A 15,114-nucleotide genomic window follows, 5' to 3' on the forward strand; every position below is an offset into this window, starting at 1 on the left:
TCTCGGCAGGTTGTGCATTTCTAAGAATTTGTCCATTTCTTCCAGGTTGTCCATTTAATTGGCATACAGTTGCTTGTAGTAATCTCTCATGACCTTTTGTATTTCTGCAGTGTCCGTTGTTACCTCTCCTTTTTCATTTCTAATTCTATTGATTTGAGTCTTCTCCCTTTTTTTCTTGATGAGTCTGGCTAATGGTCTATCAATTTTGTTAATCTTCTTAAATAACCAGTTTTTAGTTTTATTGATCTTTGCTATCGTTTCTTTCATTTCTTTTTCATTTATTTCTGATCTGATCTTTATGATTCCTTTCCTTCTGCTAATATTGGGGTTTTTTGTTCTTCTTGCTCTAATTGCTTTAGGTGTAAAGTTAGGTTGTTTATTCGAGATGTTTCCTGTTTCTTAAGGTATGATTGTATTGCTATAACCTTGCCTCTTAGAACTGCTTTTGCTGTATCCCATAGGTTTTGGGTCGTCGTGTCTTCATTGTCATTTGTTTCTAAGTATTTTTTGATTTCCTCTTTGATTTCTTCAGTGATCACTTCGTTATTAAGTAGTGTATTGTTTAGCCCCCAAGTGTTTGTATTTTTACAGATCTTTTCCTGTAATTGATATCAAGTCTCAGAGCGTTTTGTTCGGGAAAGATACTTGATACGATTTCAATTTTCTTAAATTTGCCAAGGCTAGATTTGTGACCCAAGATATGATCTGTCCTGGAGAATGTTCCATGAGCACTTGAGAAAAATGTGTATTGTGTTGTTTTTTGGATGGAATGTCCTATAAATATCAATTAAGTCCATCTTGTGTAATGTATCATATAAAGCTTATGTTTCCTTATTTATTTTCATTTTGGATGATCTGTCCATTGGTGAAAGTGGGGTGTTAAAGTCCCCTACTATGATTGTGTTACTGTCGATTTCCCCTTTTATGGCTGTTAGTATTTACCTTATGTATTGAGGTTCTCCTATGTTGAGTGCATAAGTATTTACAATTGTTATATTTTCTTCATGGATCGATCCCTTGATCATTATGTAGTGTCCTTCTTTGTCTCTTGTAATAGTTTTAATTTTAAGATCTATTTTGTCTGATATGAGAATTGCTACTCCAGCTTTCTTTTGGTTTCCTTTTGCATGGAATATCTTTTTCCATCCCCTCACTTTCAGTCTGTATGTGTCCCTAGGTCTAAAGTGGGTCTCTTGTAGACAGCATATATATGGGTCTTGTTTTTGTATCCATTCAGCCAGTCTGTGTCTTTTGGTGGGAGCATTTTATCCATTTACATTTAAGGTAATTATCAATATGTATGTTCCTATTCCCATTTTCTTAATTGTTTTGGGTTTGTTATTGTAGGTCTTATCCTTCCCTTGTGTTTCTTGCCTAGAGAAGTTCCTTTAGCATTTGTTGTAAAGCTGGTTTGGTGGTGCTGAACTCTCTCAACTTTTGCTTGTCTGTAAAGGTTTTAATTTCTTCATCAAATCTGAATGAGATCCTTGCTGGGTAGAGTAATCTTGGTTGTAGGTTTTTCTCCTTCATCACTTTAAATATGTCCTGCCACTCCCTTCTGGCTTGCAGTTTCTGTTTAAAGATCTGCTGTTAACCTTATGGGGATTTCCTTGTGTGTTATTTTTCCCTGCTGCTTTTGATATGTTTTCTTTGTATTTAATTTTTGAGTTTGATTAATATGTGTCTTGGCGTGTTTCTCCTTGGATCTATCCTGTATGGGACACTCTGTGCTTCCTGGCCTTGATTAACTATTTCCTTTCCCATATTAGGGAAGTTTTCAACTATAATCTCTTCAAATATTTTCTCAGTCCTTTTCTTTTTCTCTTCTTTTTCTGGGACCCCTATAATTCGAATGTTGGTGCGCTTAATTTTGTCCCAGAGGTCTCTGAGACTCTCCTCAGTTCTTTTCATTCTTTTTTCTTTATTCTGCTCTGCAGTAGTTATTTCCACTATTTTATCTTCCAGGTCACTTATCCATTCTTCTGCCTCAGTTATTCTGCTATTGATCCCATCTAGTGTATTTTAAATTTCATTTATTGTGTTGCTCATCGTTGCTTGTTTCCTCTTTATTTCTTCTAGGTCCTTGTTAAATGTTTCTTGCATTTTGTCTATTCTATTTCCAAGATTTTGGATCATCTTTACTATCATTATTCTGAATTTTTTTTTCAGGTAGACTGCCTATTTCCTCTTATTTTGTTAGATCTGGTGGGTTTTTACCATGCTCCTTCATCTGCTGTGTGTTTTTCTGTCTTTTCATTTTGCTTACTGTGTTTGGGGTCTCCTTTTTGCAGGCTGCAGGTTCGTAGTTCCCGTTGTTTTTGGTGGCTGTCCCCAGTGGCTAAGGTTGGTTCAGTGGGTTGAGTAGGTTTCCTGGTTGGGGGGACTAGTGCCTGTGTTGTGGTGGATGAGGCTGGATCTTGTCTTTCTGGTGGGCAGGTCCACGTCTGGTGGTGTGTTTGGGGATGTTGGTTGCCTTATTATGATTTTAGGCAGCCTCTGTGCTAATGGATGGGGCTGTAGTCCTGTCTTGCTCTTTGTTGGGCATAGGGTATCCAGCACTGTAGGTTGCTGGTCTTTACGAGTGAAGCTGGGTCTTGGTGTTGAGATGGAGATCTCTGGGAGATTTTCGCCTTTTGATATTACGTGGAGCTGTGAGGTCTCTTGTGGACCAGTGTCCTGACGTTGGTTCTCCCACCTCAGAGAGATAGCCCTGACACCTGGCTGGGGCACCAAGTGCCTTTAATTCACCTGGCTCAGAATAAAAGGGAGAAAAAATAGAAAGGAAAGAAAGGAAGGAAGAAAGGGAGGAAGAAAAGGAAAGAAGGGAGGGAGGAAGGGAGTAAGAAAGGGAGGGCGGGAGGAATGAAGGGAGGAAGAAAGGAGGGAAGAGAGGATGAAAGGAGGGAAGAAAGGAAGAAAGAAAGAAGGAAGATAAAATAAGATAAAATAGAGTTATTAAACTTAAAAATAATTATTAAGAAGAAAAATTTTATTAAAAAAAAAACACAAAAAGCGGTTTGGTCAGAACCCTAGGACAAATGGTGAAAGCAAAGCTATACAGACAAAATCTCACACAGCAGCACACACATACACACTCACAAAAAGAGAATGGGGAAAATAATAATATATCTTGCTTCCAAAGTCCACCTCCTCAACTTGGGATGATTCGTTGTCTATTCAGGTTTTCCACAGATGCAGGGCACTTCAAGTTGATTGTGGAGCTTTAATCCGCCGCTTCTGAGGCTGCTGGGAGATACCTCCCCTTCTTCTCTCTTTGTTCGCACAGCTCCTGGGGTTCAGCTTTGGACTTGGCCCTGCCTCTGCGCGTAGGTTGTCTGAGGGCATCTGCTCTTCGCTCAGACAGGACGAGGTTAAAGGAGCAGCTGATGCCAGGGCTCTGGCTCACTCAGGCCGGCGGGAGGGAGGGGCAAGGTTGCGGGGCTTGCCCGCGGCGGCAGAGGCCAGCGTGACGCTGCACCGGCCCGAGGCGTGCCGCGCGTTCTCCCGGGAAAGCTGTCCCTGGATCCCGGGACCCTGGCAGTGTCAGGCTGCACAGGCTCCCGGGAGGGGGTGTGTGGAAAGTGACCTGTGCTTGCACACAGGCTTCTTGGAGGCGGCAGCAGCAGCCCTAGCGTCCCACACCCGTCTCTACTGTCTGTGCTGACAGCCGCGGCTTGCGCCCGTTTCTGGAGCTCCTTTACGCAGCGTGCTTAATCCCCTCTCCTCTTGCACCAGGAAACAAATAGGCAAGAAAAAGTCTCTTGTCTCTTCGGCAGCTCTGCATCTGTCTCTGGAGCTCCTTTAAGCGGCGCGCTTAATCCCCTTTCCTCGCGCCCCAGGAAGCAAAGAGGGAAGAAAAGATCTCTTGCCTCTTCGGCAGCTCCAGACTTCTTCCGGACTCCCTCCCAGCTAGCCGTGGTGCACTAATCCCTTCAGTTTGTGTTCACACCACCAACCCCAGTCCTCTTCCGGCTTCCAACTGAAGCCCAAGCCTCAGCTCCCAGCCCCCGCCCTTCCCCACGGGTGAGCAGGCAAGCCTCTCAGGCTGGTGAGTGCTGGTCAGCACCGGTCCTCTGTGGGAATCTCTCTGGTTTGCCCTCCACACCCTATTACTGCGCTCTCCTCCATGGCTTCGAAGCTCCCCCCCGTCCACCACCCGCAGTCTCTGCCTGAAGGGGCTTTTAGTGTGTGAAAACCTTTCCTCCTTCACAGCTCCCTCCCACTGGTGCAGGTCCCATCCCTATTTTGTCTCTGTTTATTCTTTTTTCTTTTGCCTTACCCCAGGTAAGGGGTAAGGGGTGTTTCTTGCCTTTTGGGAGCTCTGAGGTCTTCTGCCAGCATTCAGTGGGTGTTCTATAGGAGCAGTTCCACGTGTAGATGTATTTCTGATGTATTTGTGGGGAGGAAGGTGATCTCCGCGTCTTACTCTTCCGCAATATTCTCTCTGCCTCCTTTCTCTTGCTTTTAAGATGCTTTCCTTGTCTTTAACTTTTGATGCTAATTATGTGTCTTGGTGTGGGTCTCTTTGGGTTCGTCTTCTTTGGAACTCTATGGGCTTCCTGGAACTGGATGTCTGTTTCCTTCCCCAGGTTAGAAAAGTTCTTGGCCATTATTTCTTCAAATAAGTTTTCTACTCCTTTCTCTCTCTCTTCTCCTTCTGAGATCCTTATAATGCAAATGCTATTCTGCTTGATGTTGTCCCTTAAGCTATCTTCACCTTTTTCATTCTTTTTTTAAAACTTTTTATTATATATTGGAGTATAGTTGATTAACAATGTTGTGTTAGTTTTAGGTGTACAGCAAAGTGATTCAGTTATGCATATACGTGTATCTATTCTTTTTCAAATTCTTTTCTCATTTAGGTTGTTAGATAATATTGAGCAGAGTTCCCCATGCTATACAGTAGGTCCTTGTTGGTTATCCATTTTAAATAAAGCAGCGTGTACATGTCAATCCCAAACTCCATAACTATCCCTCCCCCCCATTCTTTTTTTTCTCTCTTCTCTGATTAGGTGAGTTCCACTGCCCTGTCTTCAGGTTCACTGATCCTTTCTTCTGCTTCATCTAGTCTGTTTTTGAACTCATCTATTATATTTTTCAGTTCAGTTATTGTATTCTTCAGTTCTGTGACTTCTATTTGGTACTTTCTTATATTTTCTACCTCTTTGTTGAAATTCCTACTTTGTTCATCCATTCCTCTCCTGAAATCAGTGAGAATCTTTATGACCATTACTTTGAACTCTTTATCAGGGAAATAGCTTATCTCAACTTCCTTGAGGTTTTTTTAAAAATAAATTTGTTTATTTATTTATTTATGGCTGTGTTGGGTCTTCATTGCTGCATGTGGGCTTTCTCTAGTTGCGGCGGGCGGGGGCTACTCTTTGTTAAAGTGCGTGGGCTTCTCATTGCAGTGGCTTCTCTTGTTGCAGAGCACGGGCTCTAGGCATGCAGGCTTCAGTAGTTGTGGCTCGTGGGCTCTAGAGCGCAAGCTCAGTAGTTGTGGTGCATCGGCTTAGTTGCTCCGCAGCATATGTGATCTTCCCAGACCAAGGCTCGAACCCGTGTCCCCTGCATTGGCAGGCAGATTCTTTACCACTGTGCCACCAGGAAAGTCCCCTTTTTCTGAGGTTTTTTTTTTTTTTTTTTTTTTTTTTTTTTTTTTTTTTTGCGGTATGCGGGCCTCTCACTGTTGTGGCCTCTCCCGCTGCGGAGCACAGGCTCTGGACGCGCAGGCTCAGCGGCCGTGGCTCACGGGCCCAGCTGCTCCGCGGCACGTGGGATCCTCCCGGACCGGGGCACGAACCCGCGTCCCCTGCATCGGCAGGCAGACGCCCAATCACTGCGCCACCGGGGAAGGGAAGCCCTTTCTGAGGTTTTTATCTTCTTCTTTTGTTTCGAACATATTTCTCTGTATTTTCATTTTTCTACACTCTCAGTGTTGGTTTCTGTGCATTAGATAAAATAGCTACCTCTACCAGTCTTGAAGGAGTGGCCTTATGTAGCGATGAAATTTATTGTTCAACTTTGCGCTAGCTCTTGGTTGTCTCCCCAAACCTTTGTGATTGTCCAAGCAACCTAGATTATTTCTAGAAGCTCCCTGTAGTTGAGGGACCTGCCAAGATGTGTCAGTGTCCCAAAAGGAAGGATCTCAGTCAGCACCTAGATACAGGCTGATTGGAAATCAGACCCTCAGGCAGCAGCTTTTAAAGTATGCAGGTATATGCTAGCCTTTGGGACTGTGAGTGTAAACCCCACTGACCACCAGGACCAGGTGATCTAGAAGTGTCCCTGGGCAAAAGCTGCAAAAATTAGGGTGCCAGACAAGTGTATAAGCTCCTTTCTGGGAGATACTGATGACCTAAAGTGAGGCAGAGGGAGAACACAAAGATACTGTCCACCAGCGTTCATTCCAAGAGAGCACCTCAGTAGTCTCCTAGATGCGTGCCAAACCGGAAGCCTGCCCCTCAGACCAAAGCTCCAGGAGAAGCAAATAGGCCTCTTTCACAGAAAAACTGGAGGTCTGTTTCAGTCTGTTGTCCACACTGTACACTGGCAGTGGTAGCTGCTCAAGAACTATCTCTGATTGTTATAGCCCCATGGGACCCAGAAACACAAGCACCACTCCACTGGCCTTGACAGCCAGGTGGTCACAGGCCATACCCTGGGCAGCAGCCACAGAAACGGGGCACCTAATATAAAGTCTGGGATACCAGATGCATGTACAAGCTCCCCTCTGGGGAATACTGGCCCTCTGGAGCATGGTAGATGGAGAGTAGGAAGATATACACACCCTCCAAGGTCTCTGAAGAAAATTAAAGCCAGCCCTTAAATGTGTGTTTAATAAGAAGCCTGTTCTTCAGGCTACAGCTATGAAGATAAACTAATAGAGCTATTTCACAGAAAGACTAGGTGCCTCAGTCTGTTGCCTCTCTGCTGTGCCCTGGAGTATAGCTGGTTAAGAACTCTTTATTTGTTGCTACAGTCCTGTGGGACCCATGAGCATAAATCCCCCTGGCCACCAGAGCCAGGCAACCTAGAGGTGTCCCCAGGGCGGCAGCAGCAAAAATCATGGTGCCAAATGAGGGTGTAAGCTTCTTTTTGGGAGTCACAGGCAAGCTGGAACGGGGCAGAGGGAGGGTGCAGAGATGGTAACCACCAGCCTCTATCTTTGGAAAATATCTCAGCAAACCCCTCCATGTGTGTTAAATTAGATGCCTTTCTCTACAGCTGATGCTTTAAGATAAGCAAATAAGCCTCTTTCACAGAAAGTCTGTGTGCTTTTCAATCAGCTGCCTCCGTGCTGGGCCTTGGGGTGGGTGAGTCTGCCAGTGTGAACCCTTCAAGAATGATTTCTCAGTGTGCTGAAGACTTGTGGGTCTCATGAAGGCAAGCCCTGTTGGCTTTCAAAGTCAGATTTTTGAAGGACTCGTCTCTCAGGTGCAGGTCTTAAATATTGGGGTGCCAGATGTGGGGTTCAAAGCCTTTGCTCCTCAGGGAGAAGCTTGGGGTTTTGAGATACCTCCTAATTGTGGATTTGTAAGCCAAGGGTGGGGTTTATGGCAAAATCGTGTCTCAGCCTCTCCTACCTGCTTTGATGTGGTTTTTTTTCTTGTTCACCTGATGTGTAGCCATTGCTCAGCTAGTATTGGTCTCTTACAGAGGAAATTTTTCCATGTGTAGCTGTAGAATTGGTGTCTGTGGGAAGAGGTGAATACAGGATCCTCCTACATTGCTGTCTTGAACCAAATCCCAGACAAATCTTTTTTGGGACCACACTTCAACCCACTCCATTTGTCTTCTGGCCTCCATCTTTTCTGATGAGAAGTCAGTACTCATTCAGGTTGTTGTTCTCCTGTATGTAATCTGTCACATTTTTCTCTGGCTGCTTTCAAGACTTTTTTTAAATCTTCGGTTTCAGCAATTTGACTATGATGTGCCTGGGCATGGTTTTCTTCATACTTATTATGCTTAAGAGCTGCTGACCTTGAATCTTTAAATTTATATCCTTCGCCAGACTTGGGGCAATATCAATCATTTCTGCAAATATTTTTCTGCCCTTTCTGGAAATTGTCCTACAGGTCCCTGTGTCTCTGTTCACTTTTTTCCTTATCTTTCTTCTCTCACTCTTCTGATTGGGTAATTTCTTTTACTGAGTCATTCCTCTGTCACCTCCATTGTGCTGTTAACTCCATCCAGTGAATTTTTTACTTCAGATATTGTGTTTTTTTTCAATTCTAGAATTTAGTTTTTTAAAAATATGCATTCTCCTAACTTTCATTCATTGCAAATCTGTTTTCCTTCATGCCATCGAGTATTGTTATAATAAACACTTTAAGATCTTTGCAAATTTCAATATCTGGTCATCTTAAAATTGGTCTCTATGGACTGTCTTTTCTCCACAGAGTGGGTCACATTTCCCTGTTTGTATGTTAAGTAATTTGGGGCAGTACCCTGGATGTTCTGAAAGTCATATTGTGGAGATTGGATTCTGTTATATTCTTCTGAAGGGTGGTGGTGATGGTGGTTGTGATTTTAAGCAGGCAGTTAGTTTGGTTGAATTCAAACTGTAAACTCTGTCTCCTGGACATCAGCTCATATCTCAGTTCAGTTCTTTTATTCTTGGCTGGGCTGCTTGCAGTCAGCTCTGTGCATGCATGGTTTAGGGGTCAACTAGAGTTTGGACAAAGCTTATACACACAGTCTGGGGCTTCTCTCTCACCCTGTCCTTTCTGGGTTATCCCTCCTCACTTGCAGCCACATAATTGTCCTGAAGTTTGTTCTCTGGTTTTTAAGGCCAAAAAGACTGAGAATTTTCTTTCAGGGTTTGAGCTGCCTTGCATAGCACCATCTGCACCCTACCCTCAGGCTAAAAGCCACAAAAATTGGAAACTTCTCTCAGACTATTCTCTTCTTTCAAGTTCCAACTCCCCTCCAGTATACACCTGCTTTTATTTACTCTCTAGTGTCTTCAGGTCATCGTTTGTTGTTGTTGTGTTTTTATTTTTATTTTCCATATTGGTCCAGAGTTTGTAGTTGTTATCTGTGGGAAGGTCAGATTTACTCATCACTCAGAGTATACCTAGGTTTTTTCCTTCTCCATCAGCTGGTGGAGAGAACCTTCCTCTCCCAATGAAGCCATAGGTATCAGCTGAAGGAGAGGCATTAATGGGGCTCAAAACTGGTAGCCTATTAAGTAACTCAATGAATGGGTTGGAGCAATATTCTCAAGGGCAGAATGTGCCATCTCTGAAACTGGAAGAGGTCTGGCAAGCATGGTGCTTCTTTCTTAGCATTAGGAGTTGCAAGGTGCAATAATAATTCCTGTACTCTAAAGGGGATGTCCTGGCATAACATGCCCTGGATTATTGAGCACTTCAAAACTACACTTGCGGGGACTTCCCTGGTGGTGCAGTGGTTGAGAGTCCGCCTGCCGATGCAGGGGACACGGGTTCGTGCCCAGGTCCGGGAGGATCCCACATGCCGCGGAGCGGCTGGGCCCGTGAGCCGTGGCCGCTGAGCCTGCACGTCCGGAGCCTGTGTTCCGCAACGGGAGAGGCCACAACAGTGAGAGGCCCTCGTACCACAAAAAAAAAAGAAAAAAAAAAAACTACACTTGCATAGTAAGATTTTTATCTCCCAACCTCTTGGAGCATGTGTTCTTACTGGGACATATAGAGTAATGGCCACTTCTTGTTCATCAGGTCCACTTAATATTATGTATCCTTATAATGGACCACTGTGATGATACATGGAAGGTCCAGAAAATCAAGGTCCATTTGGACTTTGTTTTGACAGAGAACAGGAGAGTTCACAGGAGAGCCCTGAGGTAAGATTGTCAATATATACTGTTGTCCTACTGTAAATGCAAATTGTTTCTAATCTTCCTGTCTGATCAATACTGGAATATTAGGTCAATAGCCACATACTATGTAAGAGAGGCTATGTTGCTTCCTTCCAGTATAGATACCAATCCAGCATAGCAGTTGCCGTGTGGCTGCCCCTTAACTAAGTTTGCAGTAGACCACTGTCGTCTGCCATATCTATCTGGTTTTTACAGGGACCAGACTGGTAAATTAAAATTAGATATAATGGGGACTACCATCCTTGCATCCTTTAAGTTTTTTAGGTTAGCACAGCATTTGACCCAAGAGGCAGTAATGTTAGTGATTTACTATCTCAGCCAGATTCGGAGAGATGGGGAGGAAGATAGCCGTTCAGGGGCTTTCATTTGGCCTTTTCTACTGTAATAGTCCTTATTACATAGGTCAAGGAGCTAATGTGAGGGTTCTTCCAGATGCTAAGTATATACAACCTGATTATACATTTAGGTACCAAGGAAATGATTACCAGGTATATCTGTGAAGACTTTGGACCCACTGTAACAAAGTCCAGAGCCAGGACTTACATATATTACCTGACCTCCAGAATCTCTGCTTTAATGATGAGTCTTTGATGTGCTTTAGTTTTGGAACTTTTACTCCCCTTCTCAGCACTGTCATGGTAGTTCCATCATAGTACCTCACTTAACATGGGCATCAGCTTTCCAAGTATCTAAACACTATCTTACTATTAGGATCAGTTCCAAGGCCTCTTGTCAGCATATTAAATATTGAGTCCTGGAAAAGTATCTCCATGTCAACAAATACTCCTTTAATCAGACTAATAGTCCACCACCCCTGACCCTGGTTCAGCATCCTAGGTACATTTTCAGGCAAGCACTCCTGGCTTTTGCTGCTACATATTAGCCTGGTCCTGTAGCTCCTTTGGTGAATAATTCTTTTCCACCCTTAACAGGTCAGCACTTCCCCAGGTGGGTCGTGCTGAGACTTAACCCTAGTTATTGGCCTAGGGTCCAGAAGGGGATTTGGAGGAAGATCTTGAGGAAGGCAGACACTATTTTGCAGGACATCTGCCTCAGGTAAGACCTCTGCATAGTTTCTGCAAGGAGGGGTGCCACTGTTGTCTTCTAGTGAGGGGAAGTAATTCACTTTTGCATGCCCAGAATGTTCAAATGGATCTCAGGTTCAATATTCTCAAGTGCATCTTTCTGGATATCCCTATCCCAAGTCTCAGCGTTCCACTTCATCCCTATCAGAGGCCTAATTTTGGTGTAGGAGACTTATTGAGGCTGTAAAGTTAGCCACTGCTGAAATTCTACTACTCTTACAGTATAGTCTTGTGCCTGGTCTTTAGCACAATTTACCTTCCAGCTACAGTAGATGACAGTCTTTTTTGATAGCTGCTAGTGAGACGACCTGATTTGCACATCTTGCCTTAAATTGGTAATTGTCTGCCCTGAGCTTGTCGTTTTTTCTCTTCCATGCATCAGTAGCATCCAGCAATAATGAACTAATTCCATAGTCCTTTAAGTTATTGTTTCCTCTGTATTGCACAAGCCCATACAACTCTTTGAAGTTGTATCTGATTCCAGTTTACCACAGGTACATATTTTAGTAATGTCAATGTTATGGCATATCAGGTAATAATAACACTGCACTTACCACCAGTGATGGCATCTTCATTGCCATCTGACCAGCAAGTGATCAGATTCCAAAATCTCGTCCTTAGAGTCTGTTTCCTGTGACCACTACGAGTTCCAAAGGTCTTAGGTAGGGACTATTAGTCTTCTTCAGAAGCAGATTATGAAATGGGACTTCGTGTGCAAGTAATCTATTTAGGAAATGCTCCCAGGAAAAACTGGAAAATGAATAAGAGAAGCAGGATACAGGAGGGGAAAAGCAAAGCAAAGCAAGTATGTGATCCCAAAGTCCCATGGAGGGTAGCTTCAGCTTGATGCCACAGGGGAGCTTTGGAATATAAATTGGGCCTCAGGGTTTTTGTCCTGACTTGTTGCCAGGAAGCTGGACTTTCATACTCCCACACCAGTCAGTCACTGGCTAAGGCCCATCTCAGGGTGGGTGGATGTAAATTCCCCGAGCACTTCTGACTCTGCCTGTGGGCACAGTGGCTTCAGTAGCCCTTGAGTAGGCCTTTGAAGAGTCTCAGGTGTGGACTGTGAGAAGCAAAAGACACAAGCTGGGGGAGGGGCAAAGAGAAACCTTTAAGGGGGATCTGGGTGGAGCACCAGAAGTATCCACTGTAAGTGCTTACCTTTCCTTCCCTCCTTAACTCCTCTTTTACTCCTCCAGTCCTGGAGGAGCCAGACACAACAGTGAGTGGGGAAGAAGAGAAAAGCAAAGTGGCAGAAATGATGAAGAGGCAGATTAATTGGGATAGGCTAGGTTATACTGTACTAACAAACAACCCTAAAATCTCAGCAGCTTATCACAATAAAGTTTATGATTTCTTACGCCTCATGTCCTGTATGGATTGACAGAGGGCTGTGCTCCACATGGTCACTGGGGGCTAAAGTTGTTAGAGGATCCACCATCTTGTTCTGCAATATCTTGAACACACAGCTTCCTGGGTGATTTTTTTTTTATTTTAATTGAAGTATAATTGATGTATAATATTATATGTTACAGGTATATAATACAGTGGTTCACAATTTTTAAAGGTTATACTCCACTTATAGTTATTATAAAATACTTGCTGTGTTCCACATGTTGTACAGTATATCCTTGTGGTTTATTTTATACCTAATAGCTTGTACCTCTTAATGCCCTAACCCTGTATTGCCTCTCCCTCCTTCCCTCTCCCCACTGGTAACTACTAGTTTGTTCTCTATGTCTGAGTCTGCTTCTTTTTTGTTATATTCACTAGTTTGTTGTATTTTTTAGATTCCATATATGTGATATCGTACAGTATTTGTATTTCTCTGACTTCTTCCACTTAGCATAATGCCCTCCAAGTCCTTCCATGTTGCTGCAAATGGCAGAATTTAATTCTTTTCCGTGTGTGTGTATGTATATGTATGTATATACATATATATATATATATACACACACACCCATATATACATACACACCACATCTTCTTTATCCATTCATCTGTTGATGGACACTTAGATTGCTTCCATATCTTGGCTGTTGTACATAATGCTGCTATGAAAATTGGGGTATTAGTGTTTTTGTATTTTCTGGATATATACCCAAGGAGTAGAATTTCTGGGTCATATGGTAGTTCTATTTTTAGTTTTTTCAGAAACTTCCATACAGTTTTCCACAGTGGCTGCACCAATTTCCATTCCCCCCAGCAGTGTACATGGGTTCTATTTCTCCACATCCTCACCAATGTTTGTTACTTGTGTTCTTTAGCCATTCTGACAGGTGTGAGGTGATATCTCATTGTGCTTTTGATTTGCATTTCCCTGATGATTAGTGATGTTGAGCATCTTTTCATGTGCCTGTTGGCCATCTGCATTTCCTCTTTGGAAAAATGTCTATTCAGTTCTTCTGCCTATTTTTTAATCAGGTTGTTTGTTTTTTTGATGTTGTATTAGCTGTTTATATATGTTGAATACTAACCCCTGATTGGTCATATCACTTGAAAATTTGAAACATAGGGAATCAAATGGTGCAGTTGGTGAGTATCATCCCGACCATCCCTGTCTTTTTTTTTTTTAACATCTTTATTAGAGTATAATTGCTTTACAATGGTGTTAGTTTCTGCTTTATAACAAAGTGAATCAGTTATACATATACACATGTTCCCATATGTCTTCCCGCTTGTGTCTCCTTCCCTCCCACCCTTCCTATCTCACCCCTCTAGGTGGTCACAAAGCACCGAGCTGATCTCCCTGTGCTATGCGGCTGCTTCCCACTAGCTATCTGTTCTATGTTTGGTAGTGTATATATGTCCATGCCACTCTCTCACTTTGTCACAGCCTACCCTTCCCCCTCCCCACATCCTCAAGTACATTCTCTAGTAGGTCTGTGTCTCTATTCCCGTCTTACCCGTAGGTACTTCATGACCTTTTTTTTTTTAAGATTCCGTATATATGCATTAGCATACAGTATTTGTTTTTCTCTTTCTGACTTACTTCACTCTGTATGACAGACTCTGGGTCCATCCACCTCACTACAAATAACCCAATTTCATTTCTTTTTATGGCTGAGTAATATTCCATTGTATATATGTGCCACATCTTCTTTATCCATTCATCTGATGATGGACACTTAGGTTGCTTCCATGTCCTGGCTATTGTAAATAGAGCTGCAGTGAACATTTTGGTACATGACCCTTTTTGAATTATGGTTTCTCAGGGTATATGCCCAGTAGTGGGATTGTGGGGTCATATGGTAGTTCTATTTTTAGTTTTTTAAGGAACCTCCATACTGTTCTCCATAGTGGCTGTATCAATTTACATTCCCACAGGCAGTACAAGAGTGTTCTCTTTTCTCCACACCCTCTCCAGCATTTATTGTTTCTAGAGTTTTTGATGATGGCCAATCTGACCGGTGTGAGATGATATCTCATTGTAGTTTTGATTTGCATTTCTCTAATGATTAATGATGTTGAGCAGTCTTTCATGTGTTTGTTGGCAATCTGTATATCTTTGGAGAAATGTCTATTTAGTTCTTCTGCCCATTTTTTGATTGGGTTGTTTTTTTGTTATTGAGCTGCTTATAAATTTTGGAGATTAATCCTTTGTCAGTTGCTTCATTTGCAACTATTTTCTCCCATTCTGAAGGTTGTCTTTTGGTCTTGTTTATGGCTTCCTTTGCTGTGCAAAAGCTTTTAAGTTTCATTAGGTCCCATTTGTTTATTTTTGTTTTTATTTCCATTTCTCTAGGAGGTGGGTCAAAAAGGATCTTGCTGTGATTTATGTCATAGAGTGTTCTGCCTTTGTTTTCCTCTAAGAGTTTGATCATTTCTGGCCTTACATTTAGGTCTTTAATCCATTTTGAGTTTATTTTTGTGTATGGTGTTAGGGAGTGTTCTAATCTCATACTTTTACATGTTGTACCTGTCCAGTTTTCCCAGCACCACTTATTGAAGAGGCTGTCTTTTCTCCACTGTATATTCTTGCCTTCTTTATCAAAGATAAAGTGACCATATGTGCGTGGGTTTATCTCTGGACTTGCTATCCTGTTCCATTGATCTATATTTCTGTTCTTATGCCAGTACCATACTGTCTTGATTACTGTAGCTTTGTAGTATAGTGTGAAGTCAGGGAGCCTGATTCCTCCAGCTGCATTTTTCGTTCTCAAG

The 15,114-nt window shown here is 42.7% G+C and overlaps 1 long non-coding RNA gene across 2 annotated transcripts in view; it reads left to right on the forward strand.

Moving 5' to 3' along the window:
• LOC136794096 (uncharacterized) overlaps positions 1 to 15,114 on the forward strand; it is a 46,898-nt gene that overhangs the window by 19,013 nt on the left and 12,771 nt on the right. Inside the window, exon 1 of one of the 2 annotated variants that reach the window (XR_010840402.1) lies at positions 10,816 to 10,918. The exons of the other annotated variant lie outside the window; for it this stretch is intronic. This is a non-coding gene — a long non-coding RNA (uncharacterized lncRNA). Of the gene's footprint in view, positions 1 to 10,815; positions 10,919 to 15,114 lie in introns of those variants that run through there. 2 annotated transcript variants of the gene reach the window in all.

The sequence above is a fragment of the Kogia breviceps genome, chromosome 4 (genome assembly GCF_026419965.1).
Source record: "Kogia breviceps isolate mKogBre1 chromosome 4, mKogBre1 haplotype 1, whole genome shotgun sequence".
Taxonomy (NCBI): domain Eukaryota; kingdom Metazoa; phylum Chordata; class Mammalia; order Artiodactyla; family Physeteridae; genus Kogia; species Kogia breviceps.